This window comes from Callorhinus ursinus, unplaced genomic scaffold (assembly GCF_003265705.2).
Source record: "Callorhinus ursinus isolate GAN/ISIS: 27379988/994484 unplaced genomic scaffold, GSC_fseal_2.0 scaffold1, whole genome shotgun sequence".
NCBI lineage: Eukaryota > Metazoa > Chordata > Mammalia > Carnivora > Otariidae > Callorhinus > Callorhinus ursinus.
The window spans coordinates 115,104,934-115,117,545 of record NW_027397063.1 but is presented as its reverse complement, the minus strand read 5'-3'; the positions used below and the strand labels follow the sequence as shown (position 1 = coordinate 115,117,545).

Genomic DNA, 12,612 nt, shown 5'->3' with positions numbered 1-12,612 from the left:
TTAAAAACAAAATGGGTTTCTTAGAAAATTTTAGAATGCTGGAGGTGAAAAGAGTTTAGAGAACATCAAGTTTAACCCTGCTATTTTAGAGTTGAGGAACTGGTAGGTCCAGAGGGGTTAATTGATTTGTTCAAGCAAACAGCTGCTGAGGAGCAGAGCTAACAATAGAATTCAGGTCTACCATCCTCTAGTCAGGAGTCCTGCCCAGCGCCACCTGCAGTGTGGGCAGGTGGCCAGGCTGTGCGTCCACATCTCCTTAAAGATCATTAAAGTGGTTCATAAACCACCTTACAGCTGAAGCAGAGTTTGCTCTAATTTTTATCACATTGATTATGTCTACACATAATATGTGATATATGGGTCTCTTTGCTTAGATTTGACTGTGAAAACACTCACAAACAAAAGGAGGAGGGGGGTCTGCCAGAAGGTGAGGGTCACCAAGGCTAGGCCCAGGGGAAATACTAGGGTAGAGGTGGCTTACCCTCGCTTCCTACCTTTGCCCCTCTGCCAGCTCACCCCTCTAGTCCCTCCCTAAACACAAAGAACAACAGCAAACTGCCACTACACTTCCTTTTCTCTCTTCTGAGAAATATATGCAAAATAACTTCTTTTCTCTCTTCATTAATCCTCAAAGAATTTTTCATTTTAAAACTTGAGATAGGATTGCTTACAACAGGTATTGAAAATATATGTGATAACGATCAATGGGAAGCCAGGCGACCCACCTATACCCTCAGTACTTCCATGGGGCCTAGCCTTGGTGACTCCCTCCTCCCAGCAGACCCACTCCTTTTGTTTGTGAGTGTTTGCACAGTCAAATCTAAGCAGAGACCCATACATTTTTATATGTAATTATATATTTTTATTATTATGTTACATATATCAATAAATATATTATATATATTATTATACATTAATATATAAAATAAATAATAAATAATATATATTATAATACTATATTACATATATTTTTATATGTAATAATAATCAATGTGATAAAAATTAGAGTAAACTCTGTTTTGGCTGTAAGGTGTTTTATGAACCACTTTAATGATCATTAAAGAGATGTGGACACACAGACTGGCAGCCTGCGCACACGACAGGTGGTGCTGGGTGCTGGCTCCTGATTAGGAACCACCCAGGTTTCAGACCAAGTCCTAGGGCAAGAACAGAAACTGATGGGAGAAGTGGCCCAGGACTCCCAGGAGATAGGTGGGTTTGGGTGTATGAAGTGCAGACACTAGGATATTATTTAGAAAGAAATTTCCCGGAACAAGAATCAGGAGTCGGAAATGATCTGTACTGAGAGGAAGAGCTGCTAAGATTAAGATATTTCTGTTCTGCATTTAAAAAAAATCTTGTTCAATAAGTACTTGTTGAGCAGCATGTTGAATCAGATCTGGAAGACATCAGTGGTAGCGGACATTGCTGTCTTTGGCCACTCAACACACATTCCCTCTTTTCTTGGTAATAGTATCTAATGTTTATTCCTATGGTCCACAGGCTTCAGAGGAACTTGACGCATTGCTTTTCTGCTTTAGGAATGGGATATAGGATATGGGATATGGTGTTTATCTTAAGGTAATAAACACAGGTGCAATCAGACTAAGATGAGGACTTTGGTTCAGCAAGTTGGACAAGGAAAGCGCTCTTCCTCCTTTCACGTGAACAGGGAACCATATGGGTCCTGGCATCTCTGCTGGTCATCTTGAAACTTCAAGGGGAGAAGCCTGTCAAATATAGAGCCAATGATGAAGTGGATTTGAGAAACAGTGAGAAACTGGGACCTGACTCCATCATTTCAGCATTTGGATTAAGTCTGGCCTGAAACTCCAGACTGTTCAGTTACATGAGCAATTATATTCCCTTTTGCCCAAATCATCCGTTTTACTTAATTTAAAAGATTATACCCAAATGCTTTTTTAATTTTTTTTTTTTTTGCATTTCTATGTTTATGACCTCTCTAGTCAGCCAAAGGTATCTACCAACTATGAGGGTGGGGAGGAATAGGACTCTTAAAAAAGGAATTTAATGAGGAAAAAAAAAAAAGAGTCAAAGTTCGATTTTCTACTTGAGTGCACAAAAGAGAAGAAAGAGAGAGAGAGTGGGAGTAAGCAGGCAGACTCTTGTATTGTGACTTTAACCTTCCTGGCAGAAATTCCAGTATGGCTATTATTAAACAGACTGCGGAGAAAGCTGAAAGTAGAGGGGCTTGGGTTCTACACTCTATTTCAAAATGTGGGAGGAGAAGGCTTCACAGGGTGGCTCTGCACCAACATAGGATGATGAAAATACAGTGTGACATAGACAAGATAGAGAGAGAGCTAAGTTGACACTGTGACTCTATTGATACTCCTGTAAGGTATGGAAGGGATCCAGAGGTTCCTGCAAGCACTGTGAAGGATACAGAAAGTAGCCGATGGTGCCAGTTGGTCTGGCTAGAGGGTTGTCATGGTAGCAGCAAAGTAACCTTGGAGCCGAAAGCTTCAGGCAAATTACCTGGTTGGGTGTTCTCTGGGGGTCAGAGTGAGACATCATGGGGATCCATAGTGCCAGTGAGAACCAAGTGGGGCCAGAGATAATCTTCCCTGTTGCATCTGCTTGCTCTCCCTATTGGCGATTCCTCCTGTGATTTTTAATTTTTGGTTTGGCATTAAGTATACTCACATTGTTGTTCAACAATCAACACTCCATTTCCAGAACTTTTTATCTTCCCCAGCTGAAATTCTGTACCCCTTAAATATTAAGTCCCCATTCTCCCACCCACCCTGCCCCTGATACTGCCACTCTATTTTCAGTCTCTATAAATTCGACTACCCTAGGTACCTCATGTAAGTAGATTCATGCTGCATTTGTCCTTTGTGACTGGTTTATTTTACTTAGCCTAATGTCCTTAGGATTCTTCCATGCTGTAGCAAGGATCAGAATTTCCTTCCTTGTGCTACCACCACACTGTTTTGATTACTGTAGCTTTGAGGTAAGTTTTGAAATTAGGATACATGAGACCTCCAATTTTGTTCTTCATTTTCAAGATTGTTTTGGTTATTCAGGATTCCTTAAGTTTCCGTATGAATTTTAGGATGGATTTTTCTATTTCTGCAAAAACATCATTGAGATTTTGGTAGGGATTGCATTGAATTTGTAGATCACTTTGGGTTGTATTGACATCTTAGTAAATTTAAGTCTTATAGTCCATGGACATAGGATGTTTTTCTATTTATTTGTGTCTTTAATTTCTTTCAGCAATGTTTTATAATTTTTAGTGTATAAATCTTTTGTCTTAACTGTTGTTTAGTCTTAACTATTCTTTTTGAAGCTATTGTAAGTAGAGTTGTTTTCTTAACTTCCTTTTTTAGATTGTTCATTGTAAATATATAGAAATGCAACTGATTTTTAAATATTCATTTTGCATCCTTCATTTTGCCAAATTCATTTATTAGTTCTAACAGTTTTCTTTGGTAGAGTATTTAGGGTTTTATACATATAAACTCGTGTTGTCTGTGCCCAGAAATCATTTTACTTCTTCCTCTCCAATTTGGATGCTGTTTCTTTTTCTTGCCTAATTGCTCTGGTTAAAACTTGTAGTATTATGCTGAATAAAAGTGGTGACAGTGGGCATCCTTGTCTTGTTCCTGAGGGAAAGCTTTCAGTCTTTTACCGTTGAGTATAATGTTAACTGTGGGTTTTCATATATGGCCCTTATTATGTTGAGATAGTTTCCTCCTATTCCTAGTTTGTTGGGTGTTTTTTCTTTTATCATGAATGTAATTTTGCATTTTTTAAAAGATTTTATTTATTTATTTGACAAACAGAGAAACAGTGAGAGAGTGAACACAAGCCGGGGGAGGGGCAGAGGGAGAAGCAGACTCCCTGCTGAGCAGGGAGCCCGATGTGGGGCAATTTTGCATTTTTAATAATCAGAAATTTTAACACACAAAAAAAATCAAGATTTCTACCCCCATTTAAAAAATCTTAAAATCTTTTAACACTGAATTTACATTTCCTTATGTTCTCTGAAGCTGAATCAGCAGCTATTCTCCTATACAGTATGTTCTTCAGACATAATCACCATCTAGACTTTTCCACTCATTTTACATATCTAGAAGGATTTACTTTTTGACCTCTGTTATCATAATAGCAAACATTCATATAGTGCTTATTGGTGCCTGACACTGTCCTAAGCCTTTTGCATGTATTAATGAATTTAATCCATACAATAGCCCTGTGTAGTAATTATTATCACCTTACCTGATAAAGAATCTAAAGCACAGAGCAAGTAAGTGGTGAAGTGAACAAATGTGGTACTAGAGTAGTAAATGGTAATGAACAAAGAACTGATTGGGGAAAAACAGACAGCTGTGCTTATGGTTGGTGCCTTTCATTTTATACATAATTTGAAGACTAAGGCAAGTGCTTATACTTTGTGATAGCAAGTTGCCTCACTTATTTCAGGATATGTGGTTATGTGCCAGGTACTTGAGGCTGATAAAACTCTGAAAGCTCCTAAAATGGGTGTTACTCTGTGCCTTCCTGTATGGGTATACAAACCAAATCTTAGTTGTTTAGGCCAAAGTGCTGCAAGTACTGAGCTTTATGTTTGATTACAAGAGTTAAGTTTTAGTGGTGCTGATGGGAGAAGCAAGTATTTCCACAATGGTAATCAGATACTCTAGTAACTTCTTTGGGCTTTGAGGGATCTGAATTGTTTTCTAGGATTAGAAAATGGACCTTTTTACTTACATAAAAGCTGTGTGTATATGGAAACTCAGAACAAAATACATTAAAAAATCTTTTCTGGGGCGCCTGGGTGGCTCAGTCGGTTAAGCGGCTGCCTTTGGCTCAGGTCATGATCCCAGAGTTCTGGGATCAAGCCCCGCGTCAGGCTCCTTGCTCAGCAGAGAGCCTGCTTCTCCCTCTCCCTCTGCCTGCCGCTCCCCCTGCTTGTGCTCTCTCTCTCTGTCAAATAAATGAATAAAATCTCTAAAAAAAAATCTTTTCTGGTACTTCTTTCTATAGGAACAGCAAGACATTACACTTTATTTTTTAGGTTGAAAGAACATTTCAGCTACTTTGTTCTGTCAACATGTCATTTTCAAAAGAAGCGCTTGTCTAATATAAAAAAAATTGAAAAACAATATGAATCTTAACTGAGGTTTCTTTGAGAGGTACCTGTAGTATACATGTCCTTTTTTCACCTGCCCATCACTATATGGTTTCTTCTGATAACAGAACCTTGATTTGCCTTTGGAGAATGAGCTCTCCCACATTCTTTGTTCCCAGACTAAGGCATATGGTTGGTGTATGATCCAGAATTTGCTAATGAGACATAATCCCAAGATTTTATTGGAACTACATGGAAGTAAATGCTCTTTTTCTACTGGAATGGTCAGCTATAAGGATGGCATAAATTGAACACTGGTGAAAGGTGGGCAGGTGGGAAGAAATCACTAAATGAGAATAAACTCTTTGATGTCAAAGTGAATAGAGACCATACCCTGATGACATTGTTTGTACTTTGGATCCAGCCATACCTGAAGCTATCTATGCAGATTTGGATTTTTCAATTATTAAGCTACAAATATTCCTTTTCTTAAGTCAGTTTGAGTTTGAGTTTTTGACACTTGCAAGAAAAAATCCCTCAATGAACAAAAGAATTCCATTTATTACCTGTAACAAACATCTAAAAATCCTTTCCCTTGTTTCTCAGTATCTCTCAGTGTCATTCAGAACGGGAGCTATGCTAACTCCCTAGTCTTACTCAAATCTCTCCGAAATCTTCTCTCCTAAACTTGGCTCACTCTCCATCTTTGTTTTTCTCACTTCCAGACTCAAAACTTTTCTGGCTCTCTTCCCCCCACCCCTTCTTCTGAGAGAAACATAAAATCTGGCTGAGTTTTGTAGCCTTCTGAGGCTCCTCTGCTTCTGTACCTCTTTTCCTTATCTAGATCAGTGCAATTAATGCCCAGGCTGTTTTCTGAACAACAAAGGAGCCTTTCTCTTCAAAAGGGTGAAAGACTGAAAATACACGTTAAATTTTCTGTTCTGGTGTCATTTGTATTCAGTACAAATAGTGTGTTTGCTTGAATGTTAATTCTGTTTGCAAACAGCTACTCCTGGGGTTCCCTTTGGCTAAGTTTTGCTACAATAGTGCCTTGTTTTGCTTTGTCTGTGTGTTTTTTGAAGGCCAGTGGGGAAAGAAACTAGTTAAACCCATTTGATTGTTTTTACAAGCCAGAGAACGGGTCAGGTCCAAGCTGATACAGAGTGCTAGGGGCAAGGAAATGATGTTACTCTATTGCCATTTATACCCCCCGCTTTGGGAATATTCTTTGGGTTTTCTACAGAAACAGCCAGACTCTCATCGACAACTGCTTCACTCAGCAACTCCTTCATAAACACATTTTTCAGACACTGTGCCCAGGGCTCTTTTAAGTGTCCTAAGAATATTGACTCATTCAAAAGCAGCCCAGCTGCAGTTGGGAAAGCACCAGCACTTGCTCCATAAAGATCTAGATTGTCTGTTTACATCAAGAGTCATCCAAAAGTTCTATTATGCTGGACACTCAGATGATCTCTAGCTCCTTTGTGAACACACTGGTTACGAGGGGTCTGAATTCCTTTCTTGAATCTATTCAAACTGTCACTCACACTGGGGAACCCATCAGGGAGACCACCTTGTATGATGGCTGCCTAGAGCCCAGGGAACTGTCAAGATGACTTTGGGAGACATCTCACCTTTTAAAAGCCCCATTTTTCTTTTACATTTTTTGTTTTGTTTTCTCATGAATTTTCCCAACCACAGTGAAGTAAAATCTATTATAGTGTCCTGGAATGGTAGGAAAAAGATGGTAGGGAAAAGATGTCATGGTACACCCGGGGGGTGGTTGAGGAGAATTTAAGGAAGGTACTTTTTTAAAAGATGTGGGAAGGGTTAAAGGAAACTTCTGTGAGCCATTACCAGCCCCATTCCTGAAGGGGCAAGGGCAGTGTGACTGGTACAGAACCAGAGAGAACTATAGGAGAGGACCGCAGGATTGGAGTAATGGTTTCCAGATAAAGAATATAGCCATTGCTAACAGAGCTGGCCCTCGTGGGCATGGGGGGGGGGGTCCTGAATACTATCCTGCCTTGCGATCTCCTGCAGATGCCTCCCATTGGCCAAAACCAAGTGAAAGTCATAGAACAACTAATACAGTCCATAAGGGTCAGCCCTGAGTCCCAGAGCAAGGTGGAGAGTGGATCTGGAGAGACAGAAGAAAAACCAGCAGTCACATTCTATCTTTTCCCACAGCTAGCACCTTGGTTCAGGCCTCGCTCTTTCTTGCCTGGCCTAGGGAAGTAACAGCCTCCCTGCCTGTCCTCCTGACCCATTAGGACCATTGCTTTTATGACCAGGTCTGTTTCCAAGAGACTATATTCATTCAGTAGGGGATTGGGGTATATAAACCTGAGTTCAGGAAACAGCTCTGCAATGTCAAGACCCCTCCATCAGAGACTTCCTCGGTAAAATGTCAGGTGGACTTGGGGATGCCCAAAGCCTTTCCCCAACCACGATTTACGGACGCTAGACATATTTAGACATATTTTTAAATATCGAGGCATCGACTTGCGACTTTTAAACACAAACAGACCGCTTGAAATGGACTGAAGCTGCCTCCCTGCCCCTTCCAGAAGACCACGTCACCCTGGCTGACAATCGATTGCCTCAATCCTGTTGTCTCCAAGGGCGTAGGCTAAAAGGGTCCCGGGCAGGCAGTTTCCTGGAGCCTTAGACCCTCCCATCACGCGGGTAGGGGGAAGTCGCTCAGCTCAGGCACAAATCCTGGGCGTCCCTGGCGGTCTTCGACGCTGGCCGGGGCAGCGCTGGGGGGGCGGGCAGCAGAGAGCGCAGGCGCAGTGTCCGCACTCGCGGCTCCACCTCCACGCCCCGCCTGGCCGCCTCAGCAGCTCTGGCCGCGTTTTTCCTGGCGAAGCGCACGGCGGCCACAGTCGGCGTAGAGGCTGGACTAGGCGCGCGGTAGCGGGCGTTCCCGGCCGCGGAGCGCCGCGCGCATCTTCCTCGCCGTGACACACAGGTAACCGGGCCCCGGAGTCAGGCGGCAGCGGCAGACTGGCACCTTGACGCTGCCTGCCGGGCCGCCCCACCCGAAAGGAGTGAGAGCCGACTCCGAACCCCACACAGCCACTTTTAGCCGTGGCACCTAAGGGGCAGAGCCCCTCTTTTGGGGTTGGGCGGGGCCCGGGACGAAGCACCCCGCCCCCTTCACAAACCTTCGTAGGGGGCTCTGTTGGACGTCAGAAGGGCCGCCGTCCCCGCAGTTCCCTACACTGCTTTCCTGGAGAACCGGGACACTGGGTCAGCGGGGTTAGCATCAACTAGGGGCCCTGCGCTCCCGTTTTCTGCCACCGTAGCACCTATAGGCCTTTCCCCAGCCTCCATAATGAAGGCTAGGGTTGTTGCTTTCCTCTGGCCCAGGAGCTCACCCAAACAAGGGTGAGTCCCTGCAGCGTTATGAGAACGGTTTCAAATCCAAACTTTAAAAATTGCTGGTTTTAGAAACAGCCAAGAATTAGTATTTTTTCTTTCTTATGTCTATGACTCTTGTACGCCAGTCTATATGGGTTGAGATTTTCATGGAGAATAAATGCTTTGTAGAAATTTTTCTCCGACGAAAGCCGAGAGCAAGGAGTAGTGGTGGAAGGGCGGGTTGTTGCCGGGTGTGCTGGCTAGAGGCGCAGGACAAGTCCACTCAGCTTCCCCAGGCCTGGGGAGGGAAACAGGAACCCTCCCTGACCGGTCTCTGGGCGCTGAAGAGTTCTACACTGAGCCCCTTTGGCCTCTTATGGGAGGAGGAAGGGGATGGAAGGGTCGCGCGGGCCAGCTGGAGGGAGACTCGTGTTGGGGCTAGTGGGGCCCTGCATCTCCGTCCGTTCTTTCGCCGGGCTTGGCGAAGAGCGAGATGGAAAGATTGCGTCCGAGTAACGACTGAGGGTCCGGAGATAGCACTGGGTGGAGAGGGCTGGGGGCGGCTTGAGAGAGGCAGTTTCCGAGGGCAATTCCTCCTGAAATGATTTTGATTGGGGTTGCCCGTGTCCTTGGTGCTGAAATAAGTGCCTAAAGCGCCTTCGTAGGTTCACTTCCCCGGCTGGGGCCTGCCTTGCCCTTCTACTCTTGCACCTTTGGCCAAAAATGGGCCATCTCCAAAGCAGGTGCCAGAATGGAGCCTGCCAGACGCTGAAAACCTTTGTAGATGGGTTAGGTGCTAGTTTACTGAAGATAAGGTGAAGGAAAATGTAGCTCTCCTTGGGGGTGCAAATAAAGCATATATATAACAGGTTTGATTACCTACATGCAAGTACTCACGGTGAGAAACATGAACGCTCACGTATGCATCTGTAGGATACATGCATGTGTATATGCACACAAATATAATCTACATGTAAATACACTCATCCGTTTTCAATACCATCATGTGCTACAAGTTACATTTTTTTCCAGAACTTTTTTGTAATTCATCTTTTTATTTTTTTGGACACCTCTGGTTTTTCTGAACTCTTCAGAACCATTCATTTTATCGCTTCTCGGCCTTTTGGCTAAGATCAACTGTAGAACCATTCATTTTCACAATCATCTGTTCGAAAGCCACAGAACCTGTGGATTAAAGTGTTTGGAATTATGCTGAGCAATTAAGTGCTTATACATATTTTAACTCCAGACAAAGATAGTTTAGAAAGAGGCAAAATTTATCTTGATACAAAAAAATGTTCTCAAGGAAGTTTAAATAGAAAGAATTAATGAAAAATTTAATAGAGAACAATATGTAGATAACAATCTTATAGAAAGTTATAATCTGAAGAAAATACGACTAAGATATATCATAATGCCAGTAGTTTCAAATGTACTGGTGGTATATGGTTTGTGGACTCCTTAAAGATTACATATGTATTTTTCAAAACATTAATATCTATGGCTTTTCTCTCATAAAGTGTATGCTCATCGTAAGAAATTTAGGTAATAGAGGAATGCATAAAGCCAGAGAAAACCATTGTAAACAGATTTTCTTTTAGGGGAACATACATTCATTTTAAATGGATTGATCTTGCATTTGCATTATATAATTTATCATTAATGTCCTTATTAAGGGTTGCATAATATTGCACTACATGGATAGAACATAATTTATTTAAACAATACCATAATAATGAACATTTATGTATTTCCAGTTTTTTGCTATTACAGACAAATCTGCAAATAACATATTTGAACAAATATTTGTGCACTTGTTTCATTGTATTCTTAGAACAAATTCCTAGAAGTGAAACTGTCAGTTCAATGGGTAGGTACATTTTAAACATAAGTATTAATGAAATATTTATTGGAAGAACACTATTTCCAGATTGTGCTACAGAAAATGTGTACCAATATATACCACTATAAATACTGAATTAGAATGTCAGTGTCCTTATACTATCACGAAAATTAGGTTATTAGATTCTATCAGTCTTTTAAAAGTATTTTCCAATTGGATAGGCAAAAAATAACATATTTTCATATATATATATTGGTCATACTTATCTCTTCTTTTGTGACTTTCCAGCCTTATTTTCTTTTGGTGTGCCTATATTGTTTCTTATTTGCAGGAGCTCTTTGTATAGTAAGGACTTCGTTACATATGTTGCAATTTTTTCTTGATTTTTTTATTTTTAAACTTTATGGTATTTTATGCTGTGTAGAAAGAAAATTTCAATTTTTATGTAGTCAAATATATATATGTATTTTTTTCTTCAGTTTCTGGCATTTATTTCAGTATTTCACCCCTCTATATTGAAAGATAATCTACCATATTTTATGGTTTTATAAAAGATTATATTTTAAACTCTAGGTTATACTCCCATCTTCCCTTTTAGTAAATTCATTGCTAGATGTAACATTCCACTGAAGATCGCGTTGTAAGAAGCAGTTATTTATTTTTAACTCAGATTTACAGAGGCTTGTCCTCTATGAGAGGTTACACGTTACTCATTTTGAACCCTTTAACATGATATATTTAATTTCTAAATAATGAATGTGTTTTTTCTTAAAATGCTGTATAGTCTGTAGTATTCTTAAACTAGTTAGTATGTAATCTTTTTAAAAAGGAGCTATTCTTTTTGTAGAGTATTTTTTTGTATAGAGAAAATATGACAAAAGTTCACTTTTTAGCCAAATTAGGAATTCATGTCATTGAAGTTCATTAAGAATGTGCACACAAAAGGTTGGTCAAATACCTTAAAGAGAACAAAAAACCCCATACTATTTTTTTGTATCCGTTATGGATCAAAGTAACTTTTTCCACAAAAATAAAAGAATGGTTATTGGGGTATTAATGAGCTCTTCTATAGTATTTTCTTCCTGTGGTTTAAAAACATTTTAGAACAGCCAAATGGGAATCATTTTATTGTTTTTATATAATAAATTCTAAAATATAACGGATTATACAAAAATGGGATCAATACCAGAGTAGAAAATAAAATCCTCTAGTAGGCCATTCTCCACAGCTAACCATGAATATTAGTTTGGAATAAACACTTTCAGATTATTGGGGCCCCTGGTGGCTCAGTTAGTTAAGCGTCTGCCTTTAGCTCAGGTCATGATCTCTAGGTTCTGGGATGAAGCCCCGCCTGGGGTTTTCTGCTCATCAGGGAGTCTGCTTCTCCCTCTTCCTCTGCCCCCTCACCGCTCATGCACACGTGTTCTCTCTCTCTCTCAAATAAATACAATCTTTTAAAAAAAAACCTTCCAGATTATTAAATTCATAAATAAAGACACATTTCATTGAATGTAAGATGTTGTCAATTATAAGATACATTTTAAGTTTAGAAATGTGAAAAACTGTGCATCTTAAATTTGGTGTATCATAAATAGAATCATATTGTATCTATTTTTCTGTTATTTTTTCCACAGAAGACATAACTATCTTCCCATCTGACACATGGAAGTATTGAATTAATCAACATCCCATTTAAGTACAGATTCTTTACAACTTTTTAATAATAAAAACAATGCCGTATTGAACATTCTTTTAATATATTTCTGTGTGATGGTATTATTTCCTTAGATTAAAGTCCTAAACGAAATTGGTAGATTAGGGAGAACGCACACTTTGCATTTTGGCACATGTTGTGTGTTCTCCAAAATTCCTGTAAAAATTTTCCCTGCAGAAAAGAGCGCTTGATTCTTTTTTTTTTAAATTTTTTATTGTTATGTTAATCACCATATATTACATCATTAGTTTTTGGTGCAGTGTTCCATGATTCATTGTTCATAACACCCAGTGCTCCATGCAGAACGTGCCCTCCTCAATACCCATCACCAGGATAACCCATCCCCCTCCCCCCTCCCCTCTAGAACCCTCAGTTTGTTTTTCAGAGTCCATCATCTCTCATGGTTCGTCTCCCCCTCTGACATACTCCCCTTTTCTTCCTCTCCTGTTATCTTCTTCTTTTTCTTTTTTCTTAAAATATGTTGCGTTATTTGTTTCAGAAGTACAGATCTGTGATTCAACAGTCTTGCACAATTCACAGTGCTCACCGTAGCACATACCCTCCCCAATGTCTATCACCCAGCCACCC

At 40.4% G+C, this 12,612-nt stretch overlaps 1 protein-coding gene across 2 annotated transcripts in view; it reads left to right on the top strand.

The window, feature by feature from the left end:
• The first annotated feature begins 7,942 nt into the window (after positions 1–7,942).
• SLC35G2 (solute carrier family 35 member G2) overlaps positions 7,943–12,612 on the top strand; it is a 46,281-nt gene continuing 41,611 nt past the window's right edge. For both annotated transcript variants that reach the window (XM_025870466.2, XM_073899678.1), the window contains exon 1: positions 7,943–8,075. The gene's annotated coding sequence lies outside the window, so the exon portion shown is untranslated. The remainder of the gene's footprint in view (positions 8,076–12,612) is intronic.